Source organism: Panthera onca, chromosome B1 (assembly GCF_046562875.1).
Source record: "Panthera onca isolate mPanOnc1 chromosome B1, mPanOnc1 haplotype 2, whole genome shotgun sequence".
In the NCBI taxonomy this organism is placed as follows: domain Eukaryota; kingdom Metazoa; phylum Chordata; class Mammalia; order Carnivora; family Felidae; genus Panthera; species Panthera onca.
This window is the reverse complement of record NC_138342.1, coordinates 163527500-163552560: the sequence shown is the minus strand read 5'-3', so window position 1 is coordinate 163552560 and position 25061 is coordinate 163527500. Positions and strand designations below refer to the sequence as shown.

At 40.4% G+C, this 25061-nt stretch overlaps 1 long non-coding RNA gene across 1 annotated transcript in view; it reads right to left on the bottom strand.

Moving 5' to 3' along the window:
* The window catches only part of LOC132691786 (uncharacterized), a 34385-nt gene extending 12208 nt beyond the window's left edge, over positions 1-22177 (bottom strand). Inside the window, exons 1-2 of the long non-coding RNA XR_009615991.3 lie at positions 22074-22177; positions 1947-2297 (exon numbers count right to left, since the gene is read on the bottom strand). This is a non-coding gene — a long non-coding RNA (uncharacterized LOC132691786). The remainder of the gene's footprint in view (positions 1-1946; positions 2298-22073) is intronic.
* Between the last annotated feature and the right edge of the window lie 2884 nt (positions 22178-25061).

Here is a 25061-nt window from a genome sequence, read left to right as displayed (position 1 = left end):
AAAAGATCAAGTGGAAGCTATAGAACTGCCTCTACCTAGGAAAATAGTAAAGCAAATGCAATATCACATTCATGGAGGGATTGCAGAGATTAGTGCCACCATCAAGGACTTGAAAGTTGCAGGGATGGTTACCCTATCACATCCTCATTCAACTCACTTATTTGGCCTGGGTCTTAGAGAATGACAGTGGAATATCATAAGCTTAACCAGGTGGTGACTCCAGTTGCAGCTGCTGTACCAGATGTGGTTTCATTTCTCTAGCAAGTGAACCACATGTCCTGGTACCTGGTATGCAGCTATTGATATGGCAAATTCTTTTTCCTCTATACCTGATAACATAGACCACCAGGAGCAGTTTGCTTTCAGCTGCCAAGGCCAGTGATACACCTTCCTGAGGGGTGTATCAATTCTCCAGCATCATGTCATAATTTGCCTTTCTCTTCCACAAGACATCATACTGTTCCATTACATTGATAACATGCTGATTGGAACTAGTGAATAAGTAGCAACTACTCTGTATTTATTGGTGAGATATTTGTGTGTCAAAGAGTAGAAAATAAATCTGACAAAATTTCAGAAGACTTCTACCTCAGTGAAATATCTAGGGTTCAGTGGTGTGGGGCATGTTAAAACATCTTTTCTATGGTGAAGGATAAATTGTTGCATCTGGCCCCTCCTGCAGCCATAAGAGGCACAGTTCTTAGTAAGCATCTTTGGATTTTGGAGACATGTTTCTCATTTGGGTGTGTTACTCTGGCCCACTTACCAAGTGACCTGAAAAGCCTCTGGTTTTGAGCGAGGCCCAGAACAAGAAAAGGCTCTGCAATAAATCCAGGCTGCCATGCAAGCTGCTTTGCTGGTGCAGACAGATGATCCAACAGATCCAGTTGTGCTTGAACTGTCAGTGGCAGATAGGGATGCTGTTTGGAGCCATTGAGAGCTCTCCATAGGTGAATCACAGCACAGATTTTTAGGATTTTTTAAACGAAGGCCTACCATCTTTCTTTTGAGAAAGAGCTCTTGGCTTGCTATCTGGGATTTTATAGAGACTGAACACTGATCTATGAGCTACTGAGTTACCATATGACCTAAGCTGCCAATCATAAACTTGGTGTTATCTGACCCACCATGCTATAAATTTAGGCATGCACAGCAACACTCCATCATCAAGTGAAGATGGTATATACATGATTGGGCCCAAGCTGGTCCTTAAGTGAATGGCCCACTCAAATGCCCATGGCCTGCACTATTGCGACACTGCCTTGTCTCTCCCAGCCTTCACTTATCACCTCATGGGGAAGTTCCTACTTAATTGACAAAGAGAAGACTCAGACCATTTTTATGGGTGATTCTGCATGATAAGCAGACTTTACCCTAAAGTGGACAGCCCTTTTGTGGGACATTTCTGAAGCACCGTGGTGAAGGGAGATCCTCCCAGTGGACAGAACTTTGAGTAGTGCACTGGTTGTACATTTTGCATTGAAGAAGAAATGGCCAGATGTGTAATTACATACCAATTCATCGACTGTGGCTACTGGTTTGGCTGAATGGTCTGGGACTTGAAAGGAACATGATTGGAAAATTGGTGGCGAGGAAATTTGGGGAATAGGTATGTGAATATACCTACCTAAATGGGCAAAAAACTTGAATATATTTATGTCCCATGTGACTGTTTACCAAAGGGTGACTTTAGTAGAGGAGAGTTTTAACAATTAAGTGGATACCAGTCAGTTTTTTCCCAGCTCCTTCTATCATCACCTAATGGGTTCATGAATTATGTGGCCTTGGTGGGAGTGATAGAGGTTATGCATATACTCAGCAACATAGACTTGTATTCACTAGACTGACCTGACTATGGAACTGCTGAGTGCCCAATATGCCAGCAGCAGAGACCAAAACCAAGTCTCCCTACTATGACACTATTCCCTGGAGTGATCAGCTCTTACCTGGGCAGGTTGATTACATTGGACTGCTTCCATCATGGAAGGGCAGCATTTTATTCTTATTGGAGTACACACTTGCTCTGGATATGAATTTTCTTTCCCTGCATAAAATGCTTCTGCCAACTTTATCATCCATGGACTTATAGAATGCTTTATCCACTGTCATGGTATTCCACACAGCATTGTTTCTGATCAAGGAACTCAATTCATAGCAAATGAAGTGTGGCAATGGGCTCATGCACATGGAATTCATTGGTCTGAGCATGTTCTCCATCATCTGGAAGCAGCTGGCTTGATAGAACAATGAAACAGCCATTTGAAGACTCAGTTACAGCACCAGCTATGTGGCAAAACCTTCATAAAAATTGACCAAAATGAAAAAAGTAGAGCTTTTATAGGACATATTCATTATCATGAAGCAATGAAATTAGAAATAAGCATAAAAAGGGGACTAACAAATCATAACTACTTAGAAATAAGAACCACAGTCCTAGATAACACCAGAATCAGAGAGGATGTATAAAAAAAATTACTATCTAGAAACAAAAAAATGGAGAATTACTGAAATGGAAAACCAACAAAAAAAGCAGAAGACCAAAGAATCTCACCAGTGAATTAGAGAAAAACCATCTGAACATAATAATGCCAGAAAGGCATTGGATTAAATTTATCAGTGATTCTTTTTTTTTTTTTTTTAATTTATATTCAAGTTAGTTAACATACAGTGTAGTCTTAGCTTCAGGAGTAGAACCTAGTGATTCATCTCTTACATATGACACTCAGTGCTCATCTTGAAAAGTGCCCTCCTTAATGCCCATCACCCATTTAACCCACCCCCCTGACCACCCCACCACAGCAACCTTCAGTTTGTTCTCAGTATTTAAGTTTCTTATATTAATATAAATAGAAAGAAGAAAACTCTGGAATATGAAAATGACTAAAAACCAACAGCAAATATTACCCTAAAGTGAAAGGCACTAAGACAATTTCAGTTACAGTAAAAAACTGGAGAGAAGGATGCCTACAATCACCATTATTATTTAATGTCATTTTGAAGGTGTTAACAAATGTAGTAAGGTACGAAAATGAAATAATAGGCATAAGTATTGGAAGAATAGGTAAAATCACCTCTTCTTGTTACTAATAAGATTATACCAAGACAATCTGAGGAATCATGGGGAAAAACTTACTGGATTTAATAAATAAATTTGGATGCAAGATAATTATATAAAAAAACAAGAAATTTTCCCTACTCTGACAAGTAATGGAAATGGAAAAATTATATCATTTAAAATAACATTAAAAATGACAAAATTATTTAATAGTAAAGACACAGAATCTATATAAAGAGACCTGAGATATCTTACTAAAAGACATAAGATCTGAATAAATGGAGAGACACCTTATGTTTTTGGATGGGTAATATAATAAAAATAATAAATCTCCCAAATTGATTATAAAAATTGCCATTTCAATTTAAATTCTTAGTGGGGTTTTTCTTAGAACTGGATGCAAATACCTTAAATTCCATATGGTAAAATGCTTAAGAATAACTAAGATTATTATGAGGAAGGAGAACAATGAGGCATGACTTGCCTCCTATACAATATATACAAAAAAGCTTTTATAATAAAATCAATATGGCATTTATATAAGAATAGACAAGTAGGTCAGTGGAACAGAATTAACAGTGCAGAATTTGTTGGACAACATAGGAATTTAACGTAAGACAAGTGAGGTAGTTCAATTCAGAGGAAGAATAATGTACTCTTTCATAAATGATGCTGACATAACTGCATATCCATCTGGAAGAAAAAAATGGATTCCATTCTTATATCAAAAACAAAAATAAATTCCAGATGGATTAAAGACAATTGTAAAAAAAATAGAGCTGCAAGAAAATGTAGAGTTAGAGAGATTCTACCAACCAAGATTGGAAACCCAGAAGTAATAAAAGACCTACTTAGCTATGTAAAAATGTAAAGTTTTTGGATAGAAAACATTTCCATATACAAAGTCTATAGATTAATAATAGACCCGGGAAAATATTTGTAATGCAGATGTCAAAGAGTCAATTTCTATAATATACAAACAGCTCTAACAAATTGTTGAAAGACTTACCAATCATCAGAAAACTAAGCAGTGTGTTTGGAAAGACCCTTTATAGAATGAACAGTAAAAGACTATATGAAAAGATGCTCAAATTCATCAGTAATCAGGAAAATGCAAAGTAAAACAATGAAGTACCAGTTTACACCTATTAGGCAAGGAACTCTTAAACTCATTCTTTTCAGGTGTGTGTGTATGACACTTATACTTATGAAATGTAAAGTGTTATATTTGGAAAGTAACTGGGACAATCTATCAAAATTTAAACTATCACACACCCTTTGAGAATGAGCATTACACTTCTAGGAATTTACTGCATAAAAACAAATGTACACAATTCATGAAGGCATATATGTTTGCTAATTGCAGTATTGTTTGAGTGGCCAAGAACTGGAAAAAAAAGTGAATTTCTTGTCGATAGGGATGTGACTGAATAAATAATGATACAGCCATACAATGAAATATTGTGCAACCATAAAAAAAATTAGAGTCACATCAAATGACTTGGAATTATTTCTCTAAGGAAATGTTTGAGTGAATAGTGCAAGAGGCAGAAAACTGCAATAGAGCAAATGATGCTAGAAAAAAGTCTTGTGAATATGAATGTGCTTGTGAGCATGCTCGTGCACAGTGTGCATGTGTGTGTATGTAGGATTATCTGACTGTGAAGGAAAGTACAGAAAAACACCCATACATTTTTTTTTTAAGTAGGCTTCATGCCCAGCATGGAGCCCAACATGGGGCTTGAACTCATGCCCTTGAGATCAACATTGGAATTGAGATCAACAGTTGGGTGCTTAATGCACTGAGCCACCCTGGTGCCCCAACTCCCATACATTTTTAAACGCAGCTTATGTGGGGCATGGGAAATGGGGAATAGGGTGTGAGATGCAGAGAAGGTGAGGAGGGGGCCAGGAAAAGGTATCAAGGAAAAATGGCATATATATTATTTTCCTAATTGTGTAAAATTATCTAAGATTCAGTGGCAACAGATCAAAGTGAGGACACAGTTCTGATATGCACGAGTGTCATATGCATATGTATGTAAAATGTAAATGCTTTCCCATGAAACAAAATGCAATGAATAGTGAAGAAACTTCTGAAGAAAATGTTACAACTCTTTGAAAAGACCACCGGACTGTATGATCCATAAAGGCAGGTACCAGATGATCATTTTATCTCCAACATGTAGTATGAGGGTGACATTTGGTTTTTGTTGGATAATATTGTTGAATAAAATGAAAAAAATTGTAACTACCATTATTTTTGCCTCTCCAGTTGGTAATGATTAAAAATTACAATATTTAGAGATATGGGCATGCATGGAAGGGGATGATGGACGTGTAAATCTGCTGATTACTTCTGAAGGGTGAGTTCTTCCAGACTTTCAAGGAATGAAAAATTCCCATGATATGTAATCTCCAGAGTTTAAAAAATCTATTCACTAACTTTATGAAACTCCTTTTAGGAGCCCTTTCTTATAAGTCCTGCTGTTTTCCTTCATGCCCTTACCATATTTAATTAATTTTACCATAAAAATTACCATAATTTTTAACTTTATTTAAAAGATCTATATACTGAACTATACTGTACTATATTCTATATTGTGCTATATCATTGTATATTATTCAATACTATACTATACTATACTATACTATACTCAGAGACATGAAATCACCATTCATTCATTTATTTCTTCCTTCATTAAAAATTCATGGAGGGGTGCCTGGGTGGCTCAGTCAGTAGAGCATGAGACTCTTGATCTCAGGGTCATAAGTTCAAGCCCCATGTTGGGCATAGAGCCCTTACTATGTGACATGCCTTATTCTAGGTGTTTACATATATTATCTCATTTAGTTTATGGTTAACTCACACCCAGTGCTGTACTGATCTATATTAGAACTAAAACAAAAGGAAAAATCAGTAATACCAACCCTATTTTGTTCATCATGGATCTCTTTGCATTAATTTTATTTAAAAATATTGCATTAAAATGTTATTTATCTTGATTATTCTGCTTTTTGGTACCCCTTTAAATTTTGTGTCTGAGGCAAATGCCTCGCTCACCTCCCCCTGGTCTTAGCTCTGCTTATAATCCTGTGAGGTAGGTATTATCCTAATCATGTTACAGAAAAAGAAATTTCAGCTCAGGGATATTAGCTAACTTGCCCAAGTTTACAAAACTAATAAGTAGGAAAATAATAATTTAGATCCAGTTCTATGTGACTTTATGCCACTACAGGAAAAGTCCTTTAAAATCTAGAAAACGCTATTTAGTATTGCCACTCTAAAGCTTATTTATACTCTGTGTGTTTTGTTTAGAATCAAATGCTCCTATAATTTAGAGACCCTCATTTTCTTTGTATGGCACGGCATTATATACAGATAGGAGTGTGATTAATGTCAATTACATATGTATCATCTACAGTGTGCTTCCACATATATTAGCTGTTTGTTCTTCACAAGCCAGTGAAATAGAATAGATGGATATATTTCTCCATTTATTGGATGAGGAAGCTGAGGTTTACCAGGAATCAATGACTTACAGAATTCCACACTTACCTTCCTTTTTAAAAATTTTGTTATCATAACAGGTCAATAGGTGGGTAAAGTGATTATCCTCATGCTATTTTTCGAGAAACTGGGGCCAGAGAGATGTGCCTTGCCTGAAGTCACAGAGCTGCAAGTGGAGAGGGAGATTTGGATGCAGGTCTCTCTGGCTCCAGAGCCCAAAGGCCCATCTCCACCATCTACCTGGTATTAGCTGAAGAATTGGGCAGTGTGGCTGAAGGAGGAGGGGAGTTCTGACTCCTGCTCCCCTTGTCTTCCAGACAGATGAGAAGGTGAGTGTGTGTCATTCTGGGGCTTTTGGGAGCCACCATGGACAGGGAGTAGTGTTTGTTGGGGAGTGTACTGAGGGGTAGAGAACCCATCCTGGCCATGCTAACTCCTAGCAGGAAACACTTTTGTTTATTCAGCCAGGCTGTGGGCAGAGGGTAGCAGTGTGGGGTACCCACTGGCACAAGCTGGAGATGGTGATTAAGGGCAGAGGGTAAATAATTGCCCCGGTTACTTGGGTGTGCACCTGGGATGATGGGTCAGCTCTAGAATATTCTGGGATGGTATATAGTCTCTGCAATGTTTTTTTTTAATTTTTTTTTTTTTATTTTTGGATGCTAATAATGGCAGGGGTCTCCACAGTTCTAGAGTGGGAAACCCTAGGAACAAACTTAGTACATTAAATCAACAGTGAGATGATACTGTAAGAGTCTGAACCTTCATGGAGATCCATGTCAACCTGTTATTCATAATCACAGAACCCCCTGACACATAGCAGGTCTGAGGAACTTCCTGTGGATTAGTACTCTCTGGAAACTTCTCAGAGACAACTTACAGCTGGAATGGGGTGTTTATTCTAAGTGTGCACAGTATTATCATCACCCTCATCAAGAATCACTCCACCAGGGAGGAGGAAAGAATGTGTCTTGTCTTTGCCCACATCTTTCAAGTTGTGTGGTGTGTGAAGCTCCAGACCAGTAGAGGGCACTCCTGCCAGTTGGCAAACCACTCACTTGTTGACATGCCCCATGAATCTAAGAGGAGTTATTTCATGAATACCAGCCCCAGTCTCATGAAGGTCAGCAATGTGACACTGTCTTTGGGCACAGATCTAACTAGAGTTTGAAGAGGGAAATCACCACAACAACCTCCTCTGTGGTCTGTGTCCAATTTTACTCTTCCAAACTCATTCTCCAAACCATAGCTAGAATGATCTTGGTCTACTTCAACGTTTTCTCTTCCCACTTTCCCTTAGATAAAATCCAAACCAGAATGGCTCTTTACAAATATTTACAACCCCATTTCTTACAGCTCTCATCCTCACATGTTATGATTCAACAATTTGGAGCCATTTTCAAAAACCTGAATTCACTGACCTGTCTCTTCAAGAGCTGTGCACGGGTTATATTTTCTGCCTAGGTTCTCTGTCCCCGGGACACCTTTTGCTTGGCTAACTTCTCGTCAACTCCTAGGTTAGATGTTATATTGTCTGGAAAACCTTCTCTGTCCCCTAAGATGGGATGATGGGAGCTTCTCACATGTTCCCATGCCCCCTGCCTTGCCCAGGTGTGGCACTCCTGTGTCATAATCATGCGTTTCTCTGACCCCTCCACTCAACTGTAAACTCTGGGGTCTTCCAAACCACCGGTCTTCATGTTCCTTGGTTACCTCTCCTCTGGTGCTCCTACCGTATTTCAGTTGCTTACTCTCATGAGTATCCCTTACGGCTTTTTACCCTATACCTTCTGCATAGTAGAACTCACCTGAGACTATTCAGTGAGTGAAATGTTTATTAAACAATTTGTTCTACAGCACCTTCCTAATGTGTCATTCATATCTCCAATTGTTATGATGTAGGTCCTTGGACACCACTCTCAGAGATTCTGTTAGATATGGGGTGGGGCCCAAGAGTGTATTTTAACAGATTTCTAGGTGACTCTTATGCATATTGAAAAGTAAGAACAACTGTTCTCATTTTGTTAATGATGGAGAAAATCCTTCTGTGTTTGTTGCCACCAACACAGTCAAACCCCCATCCAACAATCTCTTAGACTATGGATCTCTTTCAGTAGAGGGTGAATGTGATCTGGTGGCCTCTCCAGGACAATTTCTCCATTCTGTCTGATCCTCCTCACTGGAGACCCAATCCTCCAAAGAGAAATGCCCTTGCATTTAGCAGATGGTTCCCATCAGGTATGGGCATGACCATGGAGAAAGGGGCTTTGTTCTTTTAGGGAGAAGGGCCTCCTTTGGTGGGAGCCAGCCTATTGGCTAACATGTTGACTCTCCGTCTCCAGATTATTTCTCCCTGTGTGTGCTAAGCACTTTGTAAATGTGATAATGAGGGGTCCAATTTGCTGTGCTTACAGATAAAACAGGGGAGCTGAGCGGCAGGGTTCTCTGGGAAAGCAAATATCTTGCTCATATTATTCCCTCATTTCCCCCTGCCTTTGCTACCCGCCCCTCAGCTTGAACTAATCAGGCCACTAGCACTTTATAATGAATGTTAATAAACGCCTAATGGATAGTCTTGAACAAATAAGCCTTAAGGGCTAGAGCAAAACCTGGGCTCCCCATCTCTGTGCTCCTTGGGAATTAGGCCCCTGCTGGGAGCCAGGACAGGTGAAATGACTCAGAAGCTCCTCAGGCACCTGAGGCCAGAGTCTGGGCCATGGGAACGATATGACTGATATGACTGTCCCTTTCTTTGCTCAGCCTTAGAGGATATGCCAGTATAGCCAAGGCTCTTGTATTGGCCAGACCTTAGTTTGGAGAGACAGAAAAACAGCTGCCCCTCCATGTGCGACCACCTCCCCTGCCCACCCCCATGTCACCTGATAACAGGAGTTGGGAGAGGGAAGTGTCAAACTCACCCTCCCCCACCCAGGCTCTCTTTTGTGCTCGCAGAATAATCGAGTTTCAAAGAAGAGAACAGATGGATTGCATTTTCCTAACTTTTAGCTGGTTCCAATGTGCAAACGGTTAAGATCATAATGTTAACATTTTCTCGATGTTTTATGTGCATATAAAATATTCCTGAAGAATGTGCTTTTGAATGCAAAGTTTGATCCAATTACAATTTTATAGAGTTTATAAAAACATAAAAAGTATGTTTTCTGGGTGTCTGAGACCCTTTTGGCCTTTACAGTAAACTTGGAAGCTTGCAGGGAAACATAATTGCCACCATGTCAGAGAGGGCCCTATGGAGCTTAAAATGATGAGTCCATTATGTAAATATGGAAACATCCCATAGTCTCTTGGGGTGAATGAGATACTGATGAATGGAATTAAAAACAATCCTGTGGTCTGGGATCAGATTGGAAATGGTTGTTGTTTTCTGTCTTTGAAGAGCCGTTTAAAAAAAAAAAGGAAAAAGAATCTTGCAAACTTAACTTCTGTGGTTTAGAAAACATAAGGTGGCTCCGTGCAAAATCAGGCAGCTTCCCCATTCATGGGGCAGAAGAAACAGCCCCATAGCAAAAAGCACAGACCAGAAGACCCTTTTCAGCATGAACTCAAATGTCTGCAGAACGTGCAGAAAGCTTCCACTTGAGGACGAAGTGTAAGGGGATGCTCCTGGGAATAGAGACAAGCTCTTTCCAGTCTCATTGTCACTGTACCTGGGCAAATAACTCCAGCAATCTGAGCCTTGACACTTTGCTTGTAAAAAGAAAAGGTTGGGTTTGAGGATCTCTCTTCAAGCTCCAAACGCTGTGATTACTTACCACCGCACCCCCGCCCCAAAGTAATTACAAGCTGTTGGGATACATGAGATAATCAGCAGCAGCATGTCTGGAGGAGGAGTCCATTAACGAATGTCCAAAACTGAGTCCCCAATCAGAAGGCTTGGTTCCTGGAAAATATAGTTGCATAACAATCCTGTGTCTGAGTTGATTTGCTTGCTGTATTTTCTGGTTCCATATGTAAGTAGTTCATAACGTTTCCAGACTGTTCCCATTCTGAGATGTTGATTAGGAAAAGCTCTTGATACCCATAGTGAGAGCATGCACAAGATTGTAAAGAATAGTTTTGTTAAGCAAATGTGGACTGGATTTTGTTCCAGGGACTGGTCCAGCTCCAGCAGCTTCCCTGTGGCATTCAGGTGCCTTATGAGGGTGAGAATTTTTCCAATGCAAACATCTGGGGCAGGTCTTCTAGCTCTGGAGAAAACCAAGGTCATCTAATGAGAATTGCCCTCAGTGTATGGATCTGAGTCTATATCATTTATTAGTAATAGTTGCAGCTTTCAGAAAGAAATCTAGATAATGTCATGCCTTGTACATAAGGAAAATGTATGAAGCTTAGAGAGGTCAAGAGACTTGGGCAAAGTCACACAGAATCTCTCTGCCGTTTTGATATAATACTGTTGGCATCTTCCACATCCATATGGGGCATTTGAGGAACCCCATATAACTGGAACTCAGTGAAGGAGGGAGAGTATGTGAGTTTCATAGTGCTGCCATTAGAAATTGTCATCAACTTGGTGGCTTAAAACAATGGAAATTTATTCTTTCACAGATCTGAAGGTGAGAAGTCTGAAATCAAGGTATCAGCAAGGCCGTGCTCCCTCTGAAGACTCTAGGAAGGAATCCTTCCTTATCTCTTCCAGCAAGCATGGCCCCAAGCATTCCTTGGCTTAGGCAGTATAACTCAACCTCTGTCCACCCCTGTTTTCACATGGCTGCCTTCTCTGTCTCTGTGTGAGTATTCTTTTCTTCTTCTAAGGATATTAGTCATTGGATTTAGGGACCACCCTAATCCATTACAGTCCCATTTCTATGCTTAACTCATTATGTCAGGCTATTTCCAATAAGGTCACATTCTGAGGTTCTGGGTCAATAAGAATTTTGGGGAACAGTATTCAACCCACTATAAATGAGTGGTAGGAAAGGAAGTCTGAGAGAAGAGCAGGATCCTAGCTATTTCTGGGACATGCCAAGTGCATTCTCTCCTCACAGCTTTTGTACTAGATGTCTTTCCCCAGACATCAGTGTGGCATGCTCCCTCACTTCCTTCAGATCATGTCCTTCCTCACTTCATTCAAGCCTTCTTGATGAGGTCGAGTCTTATAGGCCACTTGTAACAATTTTATTAGCTTTTATTCTATGAGATGAGGAGAACTTTGAAGATTTTGAGCAAAAGAGTCCCATGATCTGACGTGTTTTGTAAGATTCATTTTGGTTGGAAAATTGGCTATAGGAGGTTAGGGTAAAAGGAGAGAGAGAGAATGATATGGTTTCTCTGTAGATTAGGGGAAAGATGCTCAGAGTTGGAAGTGGTGGGAATGTAGGATGTGATTAGATTCTAAATATATTTTGAAGATATAGTTGGAGTTTTGGTCATTAGTGTTTGAGATGCCTATAGACATCCAAATGGAGATGTTGATTAAGCAGCTGGATTTATAAGTCTGGAATTAAGGGGGAGAGGTATGCATTAGAGATAAATATTTGGGAGTCACAGCAGTTAGATGGTATTTAAAGCCATGTCACAAGAGGAGCTTACCTGAGGGGTCAAATGAAGATAAAGGAAAAAGAAATCTGAGGTTTGTGTGTTGGGAATCTGCATCATTTCGAGGTTAGAAATATGAGGAGGGTTCAGCAAAGGAAACAGACTACGTGACCAGTGAGAGACGATGAGAACAAGAGAAAGGGGTGCCCTGCAAGCCAGGTGGAGGAAGGTTTCAAAACGGAGGGAGTCATCACGTGTGTCAAGATTGGTTGACAGGTCAAAGAGGATGAGGCCTCAGGACAGTGGGGGTCGGTGCTGACTTTTACGTGAGAGAGGTGTGATGAGGATTAAAGCGTAATTAAATGCCTGCCCTGCCAGACTTCTGGGTCAGGTGGAAAATTACTGTCACAGAATCCACCCCTCCTACTCCAGGGGTGGATCCAGAGCTGCCTTGACCATCAGCAGTCTCACTGCACTCACCAGTGAGGTTAGGGGCCATGTGACCTAACACTGCACAATGAGACCAGAGGGGAAGTTGGCTGAGGGGATCAGGTGAAAATGTGTACTCATGTCTAGAAAGGACTAGCCAGAAGACAGACACTCTTTCTCTTTGTGGAGATGACACATGGATGAGCAGAGCCCAGGCCTGTGGAGGGGTTCCTTTTCCGTCTGAGCACAGAGAGGCTAACTTGCTCTCTCCTTTCACCTCCAAGACTTCTCTGAGGAAGGAGGCCAGAGCAGAGGGTAACCCAGACCTGATAATTTTGTCTCCTACATTTTGAGCATCATTGCATGGCTACAGCTTCTCTTCTGGTGTCTGTCCCAGTCTCCTCCAGTCTCGAGCATCCAACCAGCTCATGTCCTCATTCACAGACACTCCATTCCTGCCTTGGTAGGACTTGCTCCTCAGAACCTCTTTGCAGTTTAAGAAGGGGGTTCCTGAAGTTGGAAAAATCTTGCCACAACATTGATATCAGAATGGAAGATTCCTAGGCCTCCAGGTGGCCCCCAGGAGATTCATTCTGGAGCTGACAGGTTCATCCAAGGGGCCTCAAACACATCACCCAGAGGGAGCAAGCCACTTCATTTTCTTCAGACCTTTCTGTCTCCCAGGCAGACTCCCCCGGGGTTCTTCAGACCAAAGTACTTCACAGGAAGCTAGAAAAGGAGTTCTTGGAAACATACAGAGGCCAACTACATGGGGGTGAGCAAGAGGTAAAAGATTTTTGCTCCAAAGGGAGGAAGCCTAGTGGAGGATGCTTTCATTTAGCCTGTGATGACAAGATAAGGAATTAATAGCTTTAAGTTGCATTGAGGAACGCAGAGATAACAGTGGGCGATAAACCTCCCAACCAGATGGTGCTCCAGACAACACGGGAGGGTCCCTGGGCTCCAGCCCAGCTTCCCTCAGAGTTACAAGAGTTTTAGAGCATTCACAAGGCCAGCTCATGGCCTTGGGAGTGTGTGGAAAATAACAAAGCAACCTGTAGAGAACTGGAAAAGAAACGCATGCAATAAGGAAGGTTCTGTTCCAGCCTAGGGAAGCACAGGGGTAAGCCAAGACTGACCTTGTGCAGGAGATTTGCTTATACCCTTCAGGAGACTAAAAACTTCCCAGGTTCCACACTAAGAATCCAGGATCCCCCAAAGTGAATTTACAGGGAAGTGACACAATTTATTAGAAGTCTAATAAATTAGGGCACTTGGGTGGCTCAGTCGGTTAAGTGTCTAACTCTGGATTTCAGCTCAGGTCATGATCTCACAGTTATAAGATCAGCCCTGAGTCTGGCTCTGTGCTGGGCACGGAGCCTGCTTAAGATTCCTAATCTCCCTCTCCTTTTGCCCTTCACCTTCTCTCTCTCTCAAAAAAAAAAAAAAAAAAAAAAAAAAAAAAGGAAAGTCTGTGGAATTGCACACTTGGTCTTGATATTTATGGGATCAGTGGGAAAAAGGAAGATGGAGAGAGTTCTGCTCTCTGAAGCTGGACATGTGCAGCCTCCAATTCAACTGTCTTATGAGCAGAACTTAGCAAAAGTGTGTACCTTCTCTCTAGAAGCAAGGATGGGGAGTCCATTTTGGACTGCTCAGTAATTTTAGGAAACAAATTCTGGCCACCATGGCACTCACTCTTGTGATTCATTTCTCCTATCTAGAATGGATCATATTGTCTAAACGTCAGGCCTATCCTTTGCACCCCACCAAAAAAAGAAAAGAAAAAAGAAAGGAAGAGCCAAACCAATGCAGCAAGTGGATTTACAGGATGCATTTGGGCAGCAGCCAGTGTCTCAAGAAGCTGTCAAAGCAAGTGTCTCCACGGCACAGAGCAGACCCTGTTGGGGCCAGAGTGACTCACCAGCATTCTTTTTCACCTATTGTTCTGGGAGAGGGAAGCTCCCTACTCCAGATGCTCTTTCTTACTCTCTTGATCAGATTCAGGCTCCCATTCCCCAACCATCAACCATCACCCCCACCTGAGTCTTCCTTCATCACTACTATTCTGTCCTCTGTTCTCATCACCCCCACTTCTGGGAGGTGATGAGAACAGAGAGGCATCTTCCTTTCTCTCACTCTGTCCATTAACTCTTCTGAGGCCCACCCCAAAACCCCCACGCTGAGCTCTGGAACACTAGGGTAATTTGAACCTGCATCTGTGGATAGCTTCGTCTGTGTTTACAGATAGAAGACAAGCTGCAAGAAACAGGATTGGATTTGTTATTTGTAAGTCAAACCAGCTGTGATCTCCTGTCTGTGGCTGCTTCCTTTGCAAATGCCAAATGTCACTTGTGGTTGGAGACACTTTTCTTCCCAGGGAGTTGTTTTCCCCTCCTGTAGCCAGCTCTCCTCCTGTGCCTCTTCCTCTGCCAGCTGCTCTTCTGCAAGGTGTGTGGAGCCAGCCTGTGCCCCACCCCCAGCTGGCTCCTGAGAGAATTCTATGGCTCAGGAGTTCCAGCACCTTTTGGAAGTCTGCTTAGCTGGGGGGGGGAGTGGGGTACTGGGCTGGATTAGACTAACTCCTTTCCAGAGTCTTTCTTTCCCCTCCACATTTTAGAAGTCAACTTGAAGTGTATCTCCATGGAGTTCTAAACTAAGAATCACTTTGGGGGAAAAAAAAAAGAAACACTTGGCCTAACTTACTACCCCCCTAGGAGGGAGCATCAGAGTGAGTTTATATGTGTTTGGGGACAACTGCATTTCAAATTGGTAATATTTAAATCATCAACAAAAAGAAACTTTTACATTTAAGTTGGTCAGTATCCATCCTTTGGATGCAAGCTTCTTGGAAACAGGGACATGGTCATGTTATCTAGGGAGTTCCATATACAGATCTCCATTCAGCATTTGTTGAATACCTACCAGGTACTCAGCTTATGCTGTTAAAGAGCACTCAATCTACAAGGTAGGAGAAAAGTATATAGCCATGGGAAAAGGTTTGTTTTATTCCCTTGCACTATTAACCAAGGGCTAGTTGAGGCTTATTGGCATACAATGCAATGGGAGTTTAGAGTGGGGAACGATATTAGGCTGGGGGTGATCAGGGAAGGTTTCATGGAGGAAGGAGGGCTTAAACTGAGGCCCAAAGGAGTGACTCCATGTTTATAATAAAGGGATGTGTTGGAGCACCTGGGTGGCTCAGTTGGTTAAGTGTCTGACTTTGGCTCAGGTCATGATCTCACATTTCGTGAGTTGAAGACCTGTGTGGGGCTCTGTGTTGACAGCACGGAGCCTGGAGCCTGCTTTGGATTCTGTTTCTCCCTCTCTCCCTGCCCCTCCCCTGCTCACACTCTCTCTCTCAAAACAAACAAACAAACAAACAAACAAACAAACAAACATTAAAAAAAAGATGTGGAAAAATGGGGTTGGGGAGTGTGGTTAAATTTCAACAACTAGCTCCCCTCAACCTTGCATAAAAAGACATAATTACCAGTGTTGGCCAATTTCCATGGTGTAAATATACCCAGCATGGCTAATTTCATGGCCAATTTCAAGGTACTAATGTGAAGTCACTGAACTATGAGCCAGGAAAACATGCATAGTAGAGCACCATTAAGTAGCACTTTTGCCATACAGATACAATAAAAGTAAATCATGATGTGAATAAAATGCAGTAAAATAATTAGGAAGTGATGGGTTTTGAGCATTTAGTACCTTTGCTTTTTTTAAAAAAAATTTTTAATGTTTATTTTTGACAGAGAGAGAGAGAGAGAGAGAGACAGAGCATGAGCAGGGGAGGGGCAGAGAGGGAGGGAAACAGAATCAGAAGCAGGCTCCAGGCTCCGAGCTTCTAGCACAGAGCCCAATGCGGGGCTTGAACTCACAGACTGCGAGATCATGACCTGAGCCGAAGTCAGACGCTCGACTGACTGAGGCACCCAGGCACCCCTACCTTTGCTTTTAACTTCAAGTTTATATAACTTACTTTTTTAAAATGTTTATTTATTTATTTTGACAGAGAGAGAGATAGAGAGTGAGCAAGTGGGGGAAGGGGCAGAGAGAGCGGTAATCCCAAGTAGGCTCTGTGCTGTCAGCTTGGAGCCCAACATGGGGCTCAATCCCATGAACTATGAGATCATAACCTGAACCAAAACCAAGAGTTGGGTGCTTTAACGACTGAGCCACCCAGGATCCCCCAATATATAACTTACTTTTTAAGTGATGTTGGGCTTAACAATAAGATCACAAATTCCAGAATATTTTAATGGTTGGCTCTCATGAGTCACTATGAGCCAACTCCAGCACACCACTGGTACAGTACAGATAGAAGTATGGAATGGAGATTGATATGGGGTGTTTGGTGGATGTTGTACCAGTGAAAGGCTTTGCTAACACTAGTGATGATTAGTCCAGCTTTGGTGTTCCTGTTCACATTCTATTCTCTTCTCATGTAGATCTAATCTAAATTAGACTAATCTAAATTAGTTTCTAATCTTAAGAGACTCAAACTGCTAGGAATTCCAGCTGCCTATCTCTAAAGCTCCAGAGAAAAATCTTATGAACAGAATTAAAAAACATTTTTTTAAAGTTTATTTATTTTTGAGAGAGAGAGAGAGAGAGAGAACAGTGGAGGGGAAGAGAGAGAGGGAAATCCAGAGCAGGCTCCAGGCTCTGAGCTGTCAGTGCGGAGCCTGATGTGGGGCTTGAACTCACGAACTGTGAGATTGTGACCTGAGCTGAAGTCAGACACTCAATTGACTGAACCACCCAGGTGACCCTGAACAGAATTTCCATCTTTCTTTTTTTTCTTTCTTTTTTTTTTTTTTTTTTTTTTCTGTTTGAGACTCCATGAAAGAATGCTATTGAAGCACCCATTGGTCAAAAGTCACTCACTCTTTTGGACAAGTAGAACTTCCCCAGGGAAAATGCCAAACATTTCTGCCTCCTTTTGCTTTCCTCCCATGGCTTACTATGCTTGGGCCTGTTCACAGAACAGCTGAAAGAAAGGATCACCACATTCCATGAAAGACCCTTTTTGGAAGGCGTTTGAACGGGGAAAAGAGAGATCCCAAGGGAGGCTGCTTTCACTTTTCTCTGGGAAGGGTGGCCTTAGATGTGTTTAAGACTTGTGCATATGCTGGTTTTTAAAATGATTTCTGGACATCAATATATGAATGTTAGCTCAAGAATGATGATTATTTATGTATTTATTTATTTTAATGTTTATTTATTTGAGAGACAGAGAGACAGAGCACAAGGGGAGGGGCAGAGAGAGAGGGAGACACAGAATTGGAAGCAGACTCTAGGCTCTGAGCAGTCAGCACAGAGCCTGACACTGGGCACGAACCCACGAACCATGAGATCATTACCTGAGCTGAAGTTGGACACTTAACTGACTGAGCCACCCAGGTGTCCCAGGAATGATGATACTTTAAAGGAAAGTAAGAGAATCAATGAGTCTGTTAGACATTAACCTACAAGTTGTTTCCATGTCTCAGTTGCTGAACAAATCTTTCTTTTTTTTTCCTGGGACAGGATGGGATGTTAATTGAAATGATTTTAGTGGGTGACCACCCCACACTTGAAATCCCATCTGCCAGAGTTTTCTTCTAGAATTCTATAGGCCTCTCATCTCAAGTTCCTCTGCAGCCCCTTAGAATTGAGTTTATAGGTACTGATGACATTTGTCCTTGTGGTATAATGTTTTATTTCCCCCTGCTCTTTCTTTCCGATTGCAGTGGTGGGGGGAAGAACCAGCACTGGATTCTAGTGTTATAAAGAAAAGTGTAGGTAACGTAGAGAAGAGGTCTGAGCCTGAGCTCTGGGGCTGATGAGAAAGATCCCACAAAGAGACTTAGGTGTGGCCCATGACCCAGAGGAAAACTGTGGGAGACTAATACCTGAAAACACGGACAGAACATTTTTTTCCTTTAAGTTTCATTGGGACATAATTGGCATATAGCACTGTACACATTTAAGGTATAATGACTTACATATATTGCTAAATGACCACCAAAGTAACTTTAGTTAATATTCATCACCTCCTGTAGATGCAAAAAACAAACAAACAAACAAACCAAAAACAAAAACAAACCCAAAACTTTCTTTCCTGGAGATGAAAACTTTTTTGGATCTCCTCTCATTGCAACTTTCGAGTATACCTTACAGCAGAAGCACAAAACATTTTCGAAGAAAGAGGATGTGATTCATTTGTGTCAAATGTTGGTAAAGGTTGTAAGAAGAGTGCTGAGAATTCATCATTGGATTTGGTGAAGGTCCCTCATGACCTTGTGTGTTGTGTTAGGGCTTTCCAGAGGACCAGAACCAATGGCATGTGGGATGTGCATATATCTATAGAAAGAGATTTATTTCAAGGAATTGGCTTAGATGATTATGGAGGCTGGGTAGTACAAATCTTCAGGATGAGTCTGTAGGTTGGAGACCCAGAGAAGAGCTGATGCTATGGATCAAGACTGAAGTCCATCTGCTGGGATATTCTTTTTTTTTCAGGGGAGGTAGGTCTGTTTGATTAGATGAGGCCCCTCATGTTATAGAGGCAATCTGCTTTCCTCAAAGTCCACAGTATTAAATGTTAATCTCATCCAAAAACACTCTCACAGAAACATCCAGAATAATGTTTGACCAAACATTTGGGCACCATGGTTCAGCTATGCTGACACATAAAATCAGCATCACGCTTTGACAATAGCAGTTTTGGTGATGGGGTGGGAACAGAGGCCTTATTAGAGTGGGTTCCAGAGATAATGGAAGGGAAAGAAGGAAGACAGTAGAAATCACTTTTTGAAAAATTTTTGCCATAAAGGGATATAGAGAAATGAAGCAGTAACAGTGGGGAGACATGAGATTTCTTTTTAAAGAGAGATATTGTAGGATATTTACATATTGATGAGAATTATCCAGTAGGAAGTAAAAAATGCTGGAAAAAAGAGAGGGGACAATTGTAAGAAAAGAGTCTTTGATCAGATTAGAAGCAACAAGATCCTGTATACACCTGGAGAGGTGGCCTTATGGATAGATTTGGTAGAGGGGGCATGTGGAAGATCTCTTCTGATTGCTTTAGTTTTCTCATTGAAATAAAAATAAAAGTTATTATTTAAGGATGGGGTAAGGGAAGGGGCTATTATAGTATGGAAAGTGATAGCAGAGACTAGGTTGCAAGCTCAGGAAAAATGATGTTTATTTGGAATTACACTGAGACCTCTCGTTGTAGCTTTCTCAAAGGAAGGAGAAGGAGGCAGGAGAGAAGAGGTGAAGAAAAGTTCAAGTATTTCTTCTTTACGTGGGGAAATCTTGCGTATGTCAGTAGGCTAAGAGGGGGGTGGTGTGGGGAGACTGATGTTCTTTAAGACGATGATCAATTACACAGGTTCTAGATTGTTGAAGTCATTTCCTATTCACCTTTGTAGTCAACAAGTAACTTGTCTAATGTCCTAATTATTATAGATTCTTAAAATTTTCAGCAAATGTTTAGATTAGTTTCCTCATTTAGTAAGTGACAGAGGAGAGATTTTTCATCTAATCCATTTCATTTATTCACTGCCTGCTATGTATCAAAGGCCATGGACTCAGAGAAGCCCTAAAACTGAGTTAGACATATGCAAACATTTCTTTGATTTTTCAAGCATAGCTGATTTTTTCATTCTACCTTATCTTTTATTCACAAAAACGACTCTGTTTTTAGTCTTGCAGGAATTTAAAAAAATGTGTAGCCTGACAATCAGAAAGTGCTTCTTTAATTTTTAGGTTTCAGTAGAGGCTCAAAATGTGGCTCTTAATTTATGTGAAGGATGGTATGAGAAGATTGGGGAAGAGGTAGTAGGGTAGGGGATTTCATGCAGGCAAGTAAAGGATGCTTTCAATTCTCATCATGATCTCCATTTGGTCAACCCACTCAATATTTTTACATCTTAATTTGTCTTAACTTCTTAGCAGCATAGGAATTAATGACCCCTCTTCCTTTTCAGGCTCAAAGCCCTCTGCATTGTTCTAAATGTCTGACATCTTCAAAGCTTTTCCACTATGCCTGCTACTCTTCTTGATGTCTACTCCTTCACTAGGCCATCTCCTCCACACAAATACTAGCTGTAGGCAGATTAATATATTCAACCCAGATATCTCTTTGGACCTTCAGACCCATAAATTGAAATGCCTACTTGGTATGCCTTTGGAGGTCTCCAAAATACCTCAAATTCAAGTCTCAACCAGCCTTGATGACCCAAGTTAAAATAATTAGTCCTTCCTTTCTGTTGCCACTACATCTTATTGCAATTATATGTATACCTGTGATCATTACTATCAGCCTGGGAGTGCCTAGAGAAAGAAGCTTTGTTTATCAGTGAATCCCTAGCTCTGGCTCCAGTGCTTGGCACAGGGTGGATAGATGAAAGAATGAATAAATGAATGAATTATTTTCTATCAGTGAAAGACCCTGTGATTTTTTTGAAATTTCAAACATAAATAGTTGAGGAGTACATACTATTTGGTTTCCATCTTCATTATTTCACTGAAACTGTTCCTGTCAAAGTCACCAATAACCTCTATATAACTAAGTTCTGTGGACATTTATTTCTTAAAAATTCATTTTTTACATTAATTTTTTTTCTTTTAGAGAGAGAGCAGGTGGGGGAGAGGGGCAGAGAGAGAGAGAGAGAGAGAAAGAGAGAGAGAGACTTTTAAGCAGACTCCATGCTCAGCACAGAACTCAAAATGGGGCTCTATCCCACAGCCCTGGATCATGATCTAAGCTGAAATCAAGAGTTGGATGCTCAACTACCCAGGTGCCCCTCTGTGGACATTTCTCTAGTCTCATCTTATGTGGCTTCTCACTATCATTCCACATGATTTATCCTTCCTCTTGGCTTTCATGGTATTGTATACTCCTGGTATTCTGTCACTGGGTACTCCTTTAAAAAAACTTAAAAAAATGTTTTTATTATTTATTTATTTATTTATTGAGAAAGAGAGAGAGAGAGAGAGAGAGAGAGAGAGAGCATGAGCAAGGGAAGGACAGTGAGATAGGGGGAGAGAAAGAATCCTAAGCAGGCTCCATGCTGTGAGTGCAAAGCCCAATGCAGGGCTCCATCCCAGGAACCATGAGATCATGACCCGAGCTGAAATCAAGAGTCAGCTGCTTAACCGACTGAGCTACTCAGGCACCCCTAAAAACACTTTTTAATTTAATTTAATTTAATTTAATTTAATTTAATTTAATTTAGCTTAGTTTTATTGCGTGTAATTGACAAATAGAAATTTTACAAATTTTAGGTATGCAACTTGATGTTGTGATATATGTATACAGTAGTCTCCCCTTTTCCATTTCCATGGGGAATGTTGTCCAAGACCTCCAGCTGATGACTGACACTGCAGATAGCACTGAACCCTATATATACTGTGTTTTCCTACACATACATACCTATGATAAAGTTTGATTTATAAATTAGGCACAGTAAGATATTAACAACAACTAATAATATAATAGAACAATTGTAGCAATAGATTCTAATAAAAATTGTGTGAATACGGTCTCTCTCTCTCTCAAAATATCTTGTGCTATACACTCACCTTTCTTGTGATGATGTGAGATGACAAATTTCCTACATAGTGAGATGAAGTGAGGTGAATGATGTAGGCATTGTGATGTAGTGTTAGGCTACAGTCTAACAGGGGTGGAAGGTTAGGGAGAGGGCCAGTCTACATTGTGAGATAATCACCAGAATCAAGCTAGTTAACATATCCATTACCTCATATAGTTACTTTTTTGGCTGTGTGTGTGATGAGAGTTCTTAAGATCTACCCTTTTAGCAAATTTCAAGTATACAATATAAGTAATATTAACTAGTCACCATTGGTATATTAGATCTCCAGAACTTATTTATCTTGCATAACTGAAATTTTGTACCCCTTGACCAACATCTCCTCCCCATTTTCCCCACTTCTACCCCCTGGTAACCACCATTCTACTCTGTGTGTCTATGAGGTCAACAATGGTAGAATCCGTGGATACTTCTTTTGAATCTTCTTGGCTCGATCCTCTTCTCTTTGGTCTCTAGATCTTGGTTGGCCTCTAAGTCTTGTAGTGTCACAAGATTGTAATGTAGGCCTCATTGTCTTCTTTCTCCACATTTTTCTCCTAAGTGATCTTATTTAGTTCCATGACTTTAACAATGACTGTCTTAATGCTTTTTAATTTTTATCTCTGATGACATTTTAAAACATTAGGTTTATATTTTACTGCTTGCTTGATAACACCATTAGAATGATAAATATCTCAAATGTATCCGGGATAAAATGAAATTATTAATTTCCTATCTTTTTCCCATCTCACATGTTTCTCCTAGTCTTCCCCAACTCATTATGTGGCTTTCCTATTTATTAAGCCAAACCCTAAGAAGGGGCCTTGATTTCATTCTAATTTACCTCCCACATTCATAGTTTTGTCTCTATAATACAGTGCTTTGCACAGAGTAGTAATAAAACATATTCATTAAGTGAATATTTTATAATATAATACATAGTAAAATGCATCCCTAGTTCTAAACAATTAATAAATGAAGTTTGGAAAAATAACGTTGCTGTTAGTTTTTGGCCTTTTCGTTTTAGACATGGCTTATTTATTTACTTAGGGTCTTCCTTATTGATATGTCATTCCTTGTCATGTTAGTCTTTCCATTTATCCTGTTGAGTGTTTATTTTCCAAGGATTGCTGGCTCCCTCTTTCGAGAATGGAATTGGAAATTCAGATCTGGGCACTAGATGTGTTCATTGCTAGTGTAGTATTGTTATTTCTAGGCCTTCTCAGTTGAAAAAGCAAGGAAATATAAATGAGTATACTAACTATTTTATATACACATATCTTTAAATATTTCTATATGGAACCATGTAACCTATATTAAGCTAAACAGGAGTACACATTGATGTCTCCAACTCCAATCCATCACCACATGGATCATGGATCATTTTGGCTTCCTCCCCTTGCTTATCTGTAATTCCCTCTCATACAATGAAAAAAATGGCTCCCACCACCCACCATACATTTACTTATTTGTTCAATTACAGTATACATGTATTGTAGCTGTATCAGAATTGTTAACCCATACCCCTGTGGAAAACAAGTTTATCAACTAGAGTACAGTGTTTATGTAAACTTCCTTTTCCTATTAGGTTTACAGACTCCATTCATTTCTAAAGTTAGTTAGGTTCAATAATATCTCTTCCTTTCAGTAAGATTGTTTTGTACATATATTTTAAAATTATTTTAATATTTATTTATTTTTTGAGAGAGACAGACAGAGACAGAGCATGAGTGAGGAAGGGGCAGACAGAGAGGGAGACACAGAATCCAAAGCAGGCTCCAGGCTCTGAGCTGTCAGCACAGAGCCCAATATGGGGCTCAAACTCAAGGACTGTGAGATCATGACCTGAGCTGAAGTCGGACACTTAACCAACAAGTCGGCACCCCGTTTTGTACATATTTAATACCTGAGATCCTTTGACCTCCCAAATGATTTAATTTTTTTAAGTTTATTTATTTATTTTGAGAGAGAGAGAGAGAGCACAGAAGTAGGGGAGGGGCAGAGAGAGAGGCAGAGAGAGAATCCCAAGCAGGCTCTGCACTTTCAGCACAGAGCCTGATCCCGGGCTCAATCTCACAAACCATGAGATCATGACCTGAACCAAAATCAAAAGCCAGGCACTCAACTGACTGAGCCACCCAGGAGCCCCAATGATTTAATTTTTTAAAAATTTTGCATACATTCAGGTTGGCTTTTTGTGGAATAAAATTCTATTGCTTTTAACAAATGCATATCATGTATACACATTACAGAATCCCACAAAATAGTTTTGTTGCCCTAAAAATCCTCTGTGATTCACCTACTCAAACCCTGTCCCCATCCCCCTGGCAGCCACTTATCTTTTTACTGTCTCTATAGTATTGTCTTTTGCAGAATGTTATATAATTGAATTATCTAGTATGCGACTTTTCCAGACTACCATCTTTCACTTAGTGATATGCATTTAAGGTTCACCCATGACTTCCTGTGGTTTGATTGCTCATTTAAAAAAAAAATCATGAAATAATATTGTATTATGTTAATGTACCACAGTTCATCCATTCGTATACTAAAGGATATCTTGGTTGCTTCTAGTTTGTGGGATTATGAGTAAAGCTGCTAAAACATTCATGCTAAAATATTTCTGTGTGGTCAAAAGTTTTCAAATCAGTTGGGCAATAGGGAGATAGAGAGCCAGGAAGAGATTTCCAGCCCAGTGTTACCTTTCAGACATAAAAACCCAACTTCTCTTGTTTGTGTCCCTAAGCCAGCTTCAGACAATACACTTAGAGTTTCAAGAATAAAAATCTGTCTTGGGGCACCTGGGTGGCTCAGCTGATTAAGTGTCCGACTCTTGGTTTTAACTCAGGTCATGATCTCATGCTTTATGAGATTGATCCCCTTGTCTGGCTCCATGTTGACAGCATGGGGCCTGCTTGAGATTTTCTCTCCCTCTCTCTTTGCCCCCCCCCCCAACCTTGTACATTGATATCTCTCT